The 12,717-nt window shown below is 38.6% G+C and overlaps 1 long non-coding RNA gene across 1 annotated transcript; it reads right to left on the reverse strand.

The window, feature by feature from the left end:
* Window positions 1–430: 430 nt before the first annotated feature.
* Window positions 431–8,172, reverse strand: LOC131737331 (uncharacterized). Its single transcript, XR_009328949.1, has 3 exons — window positions 7,977–8,172; window positions 887–994; window positions 431–546 (listed from the first exon to the last, which is right to left on the reverse strand). It is a non-coding gene; the product is annotated as an uncharacterized LOC131737331 (long non-coding RNA).
* Window positions 8,173–12,717: the final 4,545 nt, after the last annotated feature.

Raw genomic sequence — 12,717 nt, forward strand, 5'->3', positions numbered from 1 at the left:
GGTTTATTTATTTAATTACCTATGAAACATCGGGCACTATGTACTGTGGTATTGGTTACGTGAGATGACTAGAATGAAGATAATGTGAGAACAGTTGTGGTATTCCTCCAATCTTGTGTATTTAAGAATTTTACATGTAAATAGTGTGTTTAATACCTTTCCTCTCTCTTAAAACACTTTGAGTTGATACACTGCATTTGCATTCCTCTTTTTTGCCCATGGATAGGAATGTTTACAGCATCCTTTAAATGCACAGTAGAGTATGTAGTAAAAAGTGGAGGTAACCAAGGTCACTGGGTTATACCATCGTCACTGCAGACTGTTGCTGCTTCCTTATTCATTGTCAACAGGCTGGCCACCTAATAAACTCTAGCCATTCTGTGAGTACATTATACCCGTTGTCCACTGGCTATTTGTCAAGCCGAGCGAGAACCAAACTGTGAAACTCTTAATCTGAATCTGACTCAGAGCCGAGCAGGGCCAGGGGCAGAGTTCATGATTATTGTCATTACGTTGCTTCAGTCAAACAACAAGGCGAGCAGCAAGCTGGAGGAGAGAAAAGTACATTCCAGTTGTATTCAATAATATATGAAGAAAGAAACCGAAGAAAAACACAACCATAACCTTTTGGATCTTCCATTCTCAATTGAAATCTAGCGCTTGTTAATACTGCATCATCTACATGCATCTCGAGCTGTGCAGTGGAAGAACAACCAGGCTCCTCCTAAACCACGCTGGGGCGTTGGTATTTAAAAAGCTGGCAATAATTAATGGTCTCAATATATCATTCAGTAGTCAGCTGTGAACTTTCCTAGTGATTTTTGGTTTTACCTTTTACATATCCAAGAGTCGATTTGGAAAGATTGCGCAATTAAACTTTTCTTACTTGACTGAAAAGATGAAGATGTGTTTTCATGACACTGGAGTTATTTCAGGGCATGTTAATTCGATCCTTAGAGTAGTGAATGGATGCCAGGCGTTGTCCTGCAAACACCTGAAATGACAAAAAGATATGCTCACTTTATGTCTTTAACATGAAGTGTAGGATGGGGGATTGTCATGAAATTTAACACAGCTCACCTAAACATGCATGCTTTAGTTTAGTTCAGCTCAGATTGCCATTGACTTACTGGAGTTAGGAGTTACTGTAGGTGAAGAAACGTTTCGTCTAATAACTACAGTACAGAATGATATGCTATGAATAATAATTTAAAGACTCTTTCGTACTGTCCCAATTTAAACTCCATGCAGTGTACGATCTGTGTAGCACCAGTATTGTCTGGTATTGAAGATACTATACAGTAGATGTAGTAGTTTGTTCATAATTTTAAGCACTCAATTACTATTGCGTCCAAACATATGTCTCACTAAATTTCTCTTAGTACCACTGTAAATATAAAATTAAAAAGTTAATTCAACTGGGTTTCTTGGTTTCTTTTAGCTGTTGCAGTGGTGACAAAGCAGAACCTCAACGTTTCAAAAATGTAACCAGTGATTACAGCTCTCCCTATTTGAAACACAGCATTCCAGAGGCACACAACCATGAAATCAATTTTAATGAAACAGCAGCAGCTACAGAATATTTATTTTCGCCTCAAGGGTGATGTATTGCTCCCCCTTTTAACATCACTAAACTAGAGTGAATCTGTGAAAGAGACAGATTACCGTATTTAGGGTGGCATTCTTATGATCTGCCACTGTTTCATTTGCTACAAATCGACCCTTATACGGGTTCCCTCTTATTATGAGATTAATGTTTGCAAGTGAAATGGTATTTAACAGGAAAGAACCATACAAGTTCCTAGGATAAAACTGAAGGAGCCCTATACTTCTGTGCAACCATTTTATTTGATATCTTAAACTTGAAAGTTTATTCTGGGTAAAATGAGAAAGTCCACACTCCCACAGTTCAGAGTTTGATTGTGATCGGACGGATACACTTAGGATTACATTAGTGGATAAAGGGAAGGTTAAGAGAGTGTCAGTGAGGGCAGAAACGTGCACAGTAAGCCTCTCACTAAATAAATGATGTTATAGACACTGTTTCATATTACAGCTAATCTTCTAGCAGAGACTGCACTGGGCAATGGTGTGTGGCTACTCTGCCTCATAAATCAGCATCCATTACTGCATTAATTTACTCCAGTAATTGTTGAAAGAAAAATCAAAAACATGAATGAATCAATTATAAGAGTGTGAAAATAAATATAAATATAAATAAAACAAATTAAATACAATACTGTAGTTGCAGATGCACAAATATGCAGGAAGATGGTGTAACTTCACTAATGGTAAGTTTGAGTGTCAGACATCTAATTTCCCTTTGACAACATTTAATCTTGATCATGTAATTCTTGATCATTATGACATTCATTTGGTGTAAATTGAGCAGTGCCATGTCAGATGAATTCAGTTATTTTTGTAACTTGCTGATTTTCCATACTTCCACGCCTTTATTTTAATAAGTGTTTTTTACTGAACTGAATTAATTTACAGTTCTTTTTTGTTATTCAAGCTGGGAGAAAAGGCCATTGCTCATGTGCATTTCTAATTCTGCACGCCTCAGTATAAACAGCCTCCTAAATGTCTTGCTCGCACAAACAAATATAAACACTGAAAGTGCTTCTGATATAATGCTTGAAAATATATTTCTGACCTGGGGAAAAAAAATGCCACCTCTCAAACGTTTTGTATAATAGAAGGGTTTCAATATTTCTGTGTGCAATTATACTGTATGTTTCAATTCCTTGGCTTATATGTGTGCCCCGTTGAGGGAGTCTGCTGTACCTGACACAATTGTGTGAGAAGACTGTATTGGGAACAAAAGGAAAAAAAAATCTGTAATTTAGATTTTGAGCAGGAAGAGGACCACATTTCTGTGCCTGTTTCCATAGCGATGTGTTCAGAATCAGATTAATTTTTTTTTTCTAGCTATTGTTTAATATGCTAAGGAATTCTGCTGTACTGTAAATTCATGCTGGAAATGGAAATATCATTTGAGCACTATTAAAAATAGAAAATAAAATAAATATGCTTTAAAAGCACTTTGGCATGTTATTGTGCAATTATTTATTTATAGTTCTTCATACATTTTAATTATTTTAAAAACTAATTTAGAATCCCTTGAAAACTAAAGCAGACCCAACATGTCGCACTAGTGATGTCCTATCTATCACCATAGTATCCTTTGAGAAGAGCCACATGCCCGTGCCATGTGTTTCCATTCTTTTGTTCAAGCCCTGTTTATGATCAGCAATACAAAATCTAAAACTTCAGATGTGGCAGACCTATCTCCAGGTCATACCTGTGCAATGTAAAAAAGCACAACCATCATTATCAGTATAAACAAGCTTAACTTGTTTTACTGTCAGTCATACCTAGAAAAATCCAGAGCAGCACCACATTTGCATGCAAAGTAATGTGTGTTAAAGTTTTTCTTATTATGTCTAGAACAAAACTCCATCACAAATGTTCTCTTTTTTCTGTGTGTTGCAGTATGATAAAGCTGATCTCCTTCAAATACGGTTATGTGGTGACATGCAGGGCCTGACATAGACTGATAAGGTTTTTTTCCAGGCCTTTTAAAAACCTCTCTGAACTTTGTGTGATTTACCACATATGTTGGTGCTATTTTACGGTTGGAATGGCACAAACTAAATTGTTAAAGAAAGAAAAAATAAACTCACTGTAAAATAACAATTCATAAAAACAAGTTTCATTTTCCATTAAGGCATCATTTCTATTAACTGCTGAATTAGCTGAAAAAATCTCCAGGGAAGGGGGGTGGGGGCTTGTCTCCATTCCTTTCAAAGGTTATCTTTTGCATTAACCTCCCAGCACTGCATTAGTATGTAAATGGAATAAACAGGCTCTTTCCATATGATTGACAACCAGCTTTCTGGCCAATAGCAGTTGTCCTGTTTGTGGCTCAGCTTGAATTATCTCTGTGGCACTTTGCTGAGCATTTATTAAGTTGTATTTAAACAAACTTCACCAGCACTGAAAGCGGCAAAGCACCAGCACTGACACAAATCTGCACACCAGGAGAGAGGGGCTGGCATTTTTCTAATCCAAGTCTGAGGCTACGCAATAAGCAGTGTTGATAACCAGCCAAAATACAGGTTACGTCTATGGTGCATTTTGTCTGTTATGGTGGAAATTTAATTAGGTGGTCCAAAATTCTAGTAGCAGCAATGTTATATATATGTTGTATGTGTAAACACAATATATAGACAGACAAGTGTGTGTATCAAGTGTAGCAATAAGTGATGTTTCCCCTTAAAGCCCTGAGGCCACAAATGTGATCATGTCACTTAAGTTTTTACAAAACATGCAATTAGCAACCCATTTTCTAATCACTTGTTGTTGGGCAAGTAATAATCAACAAAAATCGATGCATTGGGAACACTTAAGTATTCATTAAGCAAAAAAACAACATGTAGCTGCTTCACAAAATACACCTGAAAGCATGTGCATATTATTGTATAATAAATGCATTGACAAAAGTGTTATTATTAAAAAGCAAGAAGACATTTTTCATTAAATTCTGACGTTTCTCATCCCAAAACAAATACAAATGGCAGATCTTTAGTCTAACAATGAGCAAGAAAAGCAAGTGTTTCTGGGTAACGAGATACACTTGAGGTTTTAAATACGGGACACCAGGATAAAATAAGAGTCATGGCATTCAATAATCGATTCACTGATTCATTGTTGCAGTTCTAGTTCTTACTCTTTTATGGGTATTTTTTGCATACTGACAGGAAATATGTAAATCCACTGAAATAAAAATCTGTTTGCCACAAGGTGGCAGTCAGGGAAGCTAAAACAAATGATCCCAACTAGTTACAACACTAGGGTTCTTCTGACCACTGTACTGTAAGCTATCCAGCTGTGAATGTGAATCCAAGCAAAACCTGTGTCTTGTGGTAAGCAAACTATATGGCATTCAAAATAAGTTTACTCCAGTCCTGAAACTTTACTTTCTACAAAGAGTATACATTTATTGCACTACTTCATCCATTTCTTTGAATCAAAGCAGTTCCACACCCAATGGAAAGAGTCAGTTGATAAAACGAATTTAAAAAAATGCCCCAAACATGATTTAGGGAACACATCGATCACCCAAAAGTGTCAGGATATGAATAGGACATGTGTTACTCCAGTAGGAGTCACATGTTCAACAATGTGAAAATGTTCTTTAACCCAAGGGATAAACAGTGCAGTGCTGAGCTCTGTGTAAGTGAGGATCTGTATCGAAAGTTCTTGACTTTGCCAGGTTTAGATATTCAGTTTTTAAACTGTGCACTGCTGTCACATTCAAAAGCTTGATGAAGAGGAGTTTTGTAATGCTGTTTTGCAAGAACCTCTCTCTATTCAAATCCCACGGGTAAGACTTAAGCTGCAGTGCTGTCGCCCAATCATGTTCAGTTTATATTAAAATATGATTTCTGTGTAACTGTTTACTAAATTATTCCATAGTTTACCCTACTGTGTACTCTTCAGAAACTATAACTTGGCTATTTATCCCTAAATGAAGGAATGAAAAGTAATGGACTCTGATGTGTACACAGGAACCATCTCGCTCTGTAATGAACTAAACTGGCATGTTCCTGCTACTCACTGCTGCTGATCATGAATGCCATCTGCAGCAAACTCCAATGAAGCTTAGGAAAGTGAAACACATGTGTAACATGTGCATATTATTGTATGTAGCAACAGGGCTCCATTCTAGGTCCCTTTTTATTTTCATTATATATGCTACCGTTAGGTGACATTATCCGCAGACACAGAGTTAACTTCCATTGCTATGCTGATGATATCCAGCTATATTTGTCCCTAAAGGCAGGAATTTCTTCTATCTGGGTGTTATTAGCTACTTCCTTACAGACATCAAGCATTGGATGTCACAGAATGTTCTAATGTTGAATTCAGATAAAACAGAGGTTATGCTAGTGGGCTCACAGAACCAACTAAAAGGAAAGTGGGATTACATAAGCTTGACCCTTGCAGTCTCTCATCAAAACTTAAACTAGAAATTAAGTTTGGGGGTCATTTTTGATCATGATCTCTCATTAGGGAAGTTACTAAAGTATCTTTTTACCATTTGAGAAATATAGCTAAACTTTATTTCTGCATCCGATGCCGAGAGACTAATGCATGCCTTTGTTTCATCTAGAATTGATTACTGTAATGCACTTTTTTCTGGTGTCCCAAAACGTGTGGTATCCTGCTTGCAGCTTGTTCAGAATACCGCCGCTAGAATTCTGACTAAAACCAGAAAAAGTGAACCCATTTTGTCCTCTTTACACTGGCTCCCTGTGCAGTATAGAATTGATTTAAAGATTGTGCTGTTAATTTACAAGGCTCTGAATGGATTAGCACCTAGTTATTTGCAGGAGTTACTGACCCCGTATCTTCCAAACCGCACTCTGAGATCACAGGATGCGGGGCTGCTGGCTATTCCTAGAGTCAACAAAAGCAACACTGGAGGTAGGGCTTTTTCTTGTAGAGCTCCTAAATTATGGAATGCTCTGCCTTCGTTTGTCAGGGAAACTGGGACCGTTACAGTTTTCAAGTCAAGACTAAAAACGCACTTTTATAAAATGGCTTTCTCATCTTAGTGGGTTTTAATATAACTTTAAAATTGCTGCTTTTGTATTATGTGTATACTGTTATTTAAATATGTTTTTAAATGGTCTGATTGTGGTAGTTGTATGTGTGACATGCTATACAAATGTATTGTGATTTTCTTTTTCTTTTTCTGCTATGTACTGTACAGTGCTTTGCAATACTTTTGTATAAAAAGCGCTATATAAATGCAATAAATAAATAAATAAATAAATGGTTATTTATGATATTACCAGTTGTTTTATCTAGCAAATATCATTTGTGATCAAATTGTGTCAAACTGTAAAACTAATATTCTAACTTGCTTTTGCCCCAAACAACCTCCCTGACTTCTATTACATATCCTGAAATTTTCAGAACTAATGTCATCTTTAATTGAATATATTATTTATGCTGAATAATTATAATGTATTAATTATGTTTGTATAATTTATGTTTAAGTTACATGAACTAACAATGTCTGTGATATTCCCACAGGATGCCCATGCAAATAAGGTGATTTTATACCAATGGGTAAGCCATTTTAATTGAACTCCTCTAATTACAATTCATATCCAATCCATTGGGTACAATGCATTTAAATACATGACAATATTATCTGGGTGATTTCAGCTTTTTTTTTTTTTTTTTGCAAAACACATCCAAAACTATAATGTATTTGTTTGTATCAGGATATTAATTGTATCTTCTTTTATACATTTGATACAGTTCATTTAAAAACAATAGGTTTTATGATTCCAGAGTAAGCATTTGTCAGATTTTTTGGAAGTGTAATTAAATAACAGTAATTTGTACCATGCTCAAGGTTGCCCCTCTGAAAGGCTCTGTATATAAATATGTATTGTACTGTGTGTTCAATGCAAGGCACAAGGTTTATTTCACTGGGGTAGGACTAAAGCATAGCAATATTAACTGATTCACGCAAAGTTCAACCTAATTTAATGACTGAGCTGGGATTCTAGCCAATGGCTTCCATTAGTGCTGTAATTAGCCTATATCACATTCCATAGACATGGAGATGCTTTTAAGTAAGGCAAACATTGCCATCACTGGGGCTCCCAGCTCATTAAAAGCTATAAATTGATTTCTCACAGCAGGGCTGCACTTCTCACAGCTAGACTATGTATCACACCCGCTCAATAATCACAGCTACACAACCTAGTGATTTATGGGCACTAGAAACCCAGTTAAATAGTTTGTTTAATTTTAGTTTATAATCCTGGGGGCAGGGGCGGGGGCGGGGACAGTTGTGCAATTTCACAGGTTTTATTTTCTTCACGAAACAATTAATTTAAAATCAGACAGACAGTACACCATTCAATCACGGCTGCAGTTAAGCGGGTTACCGTTCCGGCTCGATTTCGTTTTGTCACTCTGCAGCCACTTGCTCCGTTCGGCTACCCAGCTAGCATCCTTACTCCTGCACTCTGATTACTCATTTGGTTTTCCGCCCTCTTCTTTGTTAAAACCCTGCCTTTAAAAAGGACTGAAGGCGGGTTCAAAAACTAAAAGAACCAATCGTGTCGGGTGCAGCACAACTTCCTCAATCAAGCCGTCATTCTGTTCATTGTTTATCATTGTCCAGAGGAAGTTGGCGCACCCGGTATCTCATTCCTGGAGGGAAACAAAGTCTGCAATATTTTAGCTCCGTTTGCCTTTTCAAGCCAATACTTTTCAACGGGGACACGGACCTCCCGTAATCCGTGTTCTGTAACTAAAAAGTCTTGTGGTCAAAAAGTGCGGTCTTTAAAACAAAACAAAGTGCAAATAATATATAATAGAAAAACACACATGTGAATGTAAATAGAAAAATAAAGTGAAATTCAATAATAATAAATACAAAATCAAATCATGAAGTGAAACACACACAATTACAAAAGTGATAATGAGGTACACTGTGGGTCACACATGTGACATATGAATACATTATGCTAAACCAATAAAGAAGGGCAGCAGCTAACTTGTTGTGGTGTAATAATAATATACCGTGGAGTATTTATTTATTTATTTATGAAGCCAGGAGCTGGTTAAGATTAGGGTTTGAAGTGGTAGGTACCAGCAGCCAGTGGCTGGATTCCTCCCTCAATACCTACAAACAAACAAAACTTTATCAGGTGTCTCAATAACAGGGGTCTGCTTCTTGTGTTTGGGTCTTGCACTTTTTTTCAGTGTTTTGGACAGATATATGTCGCCTAGAAGACACCTGTAAACATGCACTAGGTTCATAGGTTCATCTTCTAGGTTCATGGGTATAAAAAAAAAAAAAAAAATTGAAATGGATTTACCGATACAATAGCAAAAGACATTTAGCAAATTATGAGTAGTATAAAACAGCTTGTAGCCTATATTATTGGCAATTATTTATTTATTTATTTATTGGGGAGTACAATAAACACAGTACAGTAATGTAACCCATACAATATTCCCCAAGTTTTTCAATTTTTTACCCTCCCTCCCTCCCTAGCCGCCCTCTTCTTCCTTCTCTCCCCACCCAACCTCTCTCCCTCTCCCTGCCTGTTCTCTCCCTCCGTCCCTCTTTACCCACCTTCTCCCTCCCTCCCTCCCCCCCTGGTGGCAATGCTTCCCCTGTCTCAGGTCTCAGTTAGTGTGAATTCAGGTATCTAATTCAGAGCGAGTCTAACAAAGATTTAACAAGGACAACAACATCCCGTCAAGCCTGCACCGTCCCCTCCCGGGCACCATGGATCAGAGCGTAAGGATCCATTGATGCCGAGGAAGGGAGTGGGGAGGCTGCCAGCTCAACAACTTTTTTGCTGCGGTAAGGCCAGCTAGCCAAATTTGTTTTTGCTGGGATGTCAGATCAAGGGATGACTCATCGTCTAGTATTAACAATAAAAAAGAGCAAGGAATTTCTTTCTCTAGAATGATGGACAAGGCTGAAGACACCTGCTTCGAGAATTTAACTACCACCGGGCAGTCCCATACCATGTGCATGAAGGTACCCAGGGCACCATGGGGGCAAAGTGGGCAAATAGGACTGGGAGCAAGTTTCATTTGAAAGTGTCTGCATGGTGTTAGATATGTTCTGTGAAGGAAATTTGGTGATTAGGGTTTTTGGAGGCTTGGCCTACATTGCGCCAGATGTCATCCCAATTAGTTTCTGTAGTACCCCCCCAACCCCCCCCCCCCATCCAATCTAAATTCCGTGACTCGGGCCGGGCACAAAAAAAAAAATCTATTTTTTAAACCCACTCCCCCTGCCATATAAAACCTTGACAATATAGCAAAGGAGAGATAACATGCAACTTATATTCAATTAACCCGAGCAGCTAAGGAGCGTTTGGTGCAAGTTAGAACCTAACAATTTCAACAAGAAAATCTCATTGCAAGGGAAAGATAAGAAAAAGAAAAAAAAAAAACTCAGCTTGCCAGTTCGGTCAGGTAAAAAAGATCTCCGGCGTGGCCTACAGTGAACGGCCGTTCTTATAAGTCTTATCTGCGGCACAGACAATGATCCTCAGGCTTCGCAAGGTGTCATGGCACAATAACCAGGCCCAGGGAAGTGGATCCCCAATGTCAGAGTTAAACTGTAGCTATTAAAGGTTGGGTCGTCAGATGAAGTAGGAGTCATTACAAGTCCAGTTGGCGCCGGGAGGATATTCTCGTTTCATCAGACTCCATCTCGTCATTAGGAGGAGAAGAGGCTCGTTTACATGAGGTCCGGGAGCGAGACGAACCAGGGATGTCCAGTGAGTCCAGGTAAGCTTGTGCATCGGCCGAAGAGTGGAATATATGTGTCTGTGAGCCGTAAATAATCTTTCAGATCGCAGGATAGAGGAGGAAGGCCTGCACCCCCTGGGAACAAGCCAGAGCGAGAGGCTGGGCAAATACACGTCTGCGCTAAGCAGTATAATTACTAAAATCCAGATAGAACCTGAGAGTCTTGTCAAAGTGGTGGGGGGCACCTTTCTGGCCAACTGCAATATTAGCTGATGTTCTGAGTAATGCAGTAGGTTAAATATTAGCGTATGAGGCCTGTCATTCGTGCCGGATTTATCAGCGTAAATACGATGTGCTCTCATAACTTCTATCTTCTTGTTCGCCAAAGATGGGAACCACAGTGGAAGGTGCTTGTTTAGGAAAGTGGTGGCGTTTTCGGCTTCCGATCCCTCAGGTAGGTAAAGGTAGAGAAGTGTAAAGTATTGCATGCAGGCAATAAAAATGTGCATTATAAATATCATATGGGAGATACTGAAATTGAAGAAGGGAACTATGAAAAAGACCTAGGAGTTTATGTTGACTCAGAAATGTCTTCATCTAGACAATGTGGGGAAGCTATAAAAAAGGCCAACAAGATGCTCGGATATATTGTGAGAAGTGTTGAATTTAAATCAAGGGAAGTAATGTTAAAACTCTACAATGCATTAGTAAGACCTCACCTAGAATATTGTGTTCAGTTCTGGTCACCTCGTTACAAAAATGATATTGCTGCTCTAGAAAGAGTGCAAAGAAGAGCAACCAGAATTATCCCGGGTTTAAATGGCATGTCGTATGCAGACAGGCTAAAAGAATTTAATCTATTCAGTCTTGAACAAAGAAGACTACGTGACGATCTGATTCAAACATTCAAAATCCTAAAAGGTATAGACAATGTCAACCCAGGGGACTTTTTTGACCTGAAAAAAGAAACAAGGACCACGGGTCACAAATGGAGATTAGATAAAGGGGCATTCAGAACAGAAAATAGGAGGCACTTTTTTACACAGAGAATTGTGAGGGTCTGGAACAAAACTCCCCAGTAATGTTGTTGAAGCTGACACCCTGGGATCCTTCAAGAAGCTGCTTGATGAGATTCTGGGATCAATAAGCTACTAACAACCAAACAAGCAAGATGGGCTGAATGGCCTCCTCTCGTTTGTAAACTTTCTTATGTTCTTCTGTTCTTATGTGGTGCCGACATTCTTGGGTGTCCAGGAGACCATAGTAAACTTAACGTGTAAGTGGCAAGTTAGTATTACTATTAGCTATTATATAGACTTTAACAAAGGTTTTCATTAAAAATAGACTATTTGTTTTAGTAAACATTTAAATATACTATATGTGTGTTTTCATACACTGTTACACACAGTTCATTTTGAAGGTGGCAGGGTTTTCTGTGATTCTCTGTGTTTTAATGCAGGCTATTATTTGTGTCTTGATGGGCTTGGATTTGAATCAGTAGCAGTAGGAGACTATGGGGAAAAAAGATGGACATAGAAGACGAGCTTGGCACTATGTCTGACATAAATGAAGAGTGTGGCAGAATGTAACTAGCTTTTTTCCTTAGGATAACTCAGGTCTGCATGGTACACTGATGGTATTGCTGTCCCTGAGAAGTCTATCTAGGCTGGTTTGCTGTGCGGATGTTAAAGATGGTATTTGTAGGTGCAGAGATGTAAAGCTTTCTCCTCTATAGTCGCTGAAAACAGCCTCTATAATTGTTTACAGTGCAATCTATATCTGTGAAATGAAAGTGTTTAATCATTGCTAGGGACCACACGATCAGTTTGCAGGACTGTGAACTCAGAAATTCATTAGGCTGTTTTAGAGCAATCATTGTATTGAGAAATAAACCTTAACAGCCGTACTGTTGGTAGGAGGTCAGAGTGAAAGCCACTCAACAAATTGCCCATTGGTGGTTGTTACAACATCCACGTTTCAAGTCATTATAACAAGTAGTCTCAGGGATACAACCAACACATCAGGCATCAATTAAATAGAGTGCTCTGTGGACTGCTCCCCTGGAAACCTTTCTTTTTCTCAAAATGTTGTAGTGATTATTGATGTTAACTTTAGTGGAGTTCAGGGGGTGTGAGCCAGGGCTTCGCCCCTTCCTAATTTCACCTGTCTATCATAATTGACTCCCTATTTAAACCCAGTCACAGCTCAGCTCTTTCTCTTGTGTTTTGCTTTTTCCCTCCTCCTCCCTCCTTCTCCTCACTTCTTTCATATGCCGCGTGCCTCTGTGTCGATCCTCTCTGGGGGGATAGTGAGCCTCACTTCCTCGACCTAGAGTTCCAGTAACTCTGCAGGTTCTTTGTGTGGTCAGAGGGGACCACCGGCCACACTATTCTTTCGCAGCTCATG

The sequence above is a fragment of the Acipenser ruthenus genome, chromosome 6 (genome assembly GCF_902713425.1).
Source record: "Acipenser ruthenus chromosome 6, fAciRut3.2 maternal haplotype, whole genome shotgun sequence".
NCBI lineage: Eukaryota > Metazoa > Chordata > Actinopteri > Acipenseriformes > Acipenseridae > Acipenser > Acipenser ruthenus.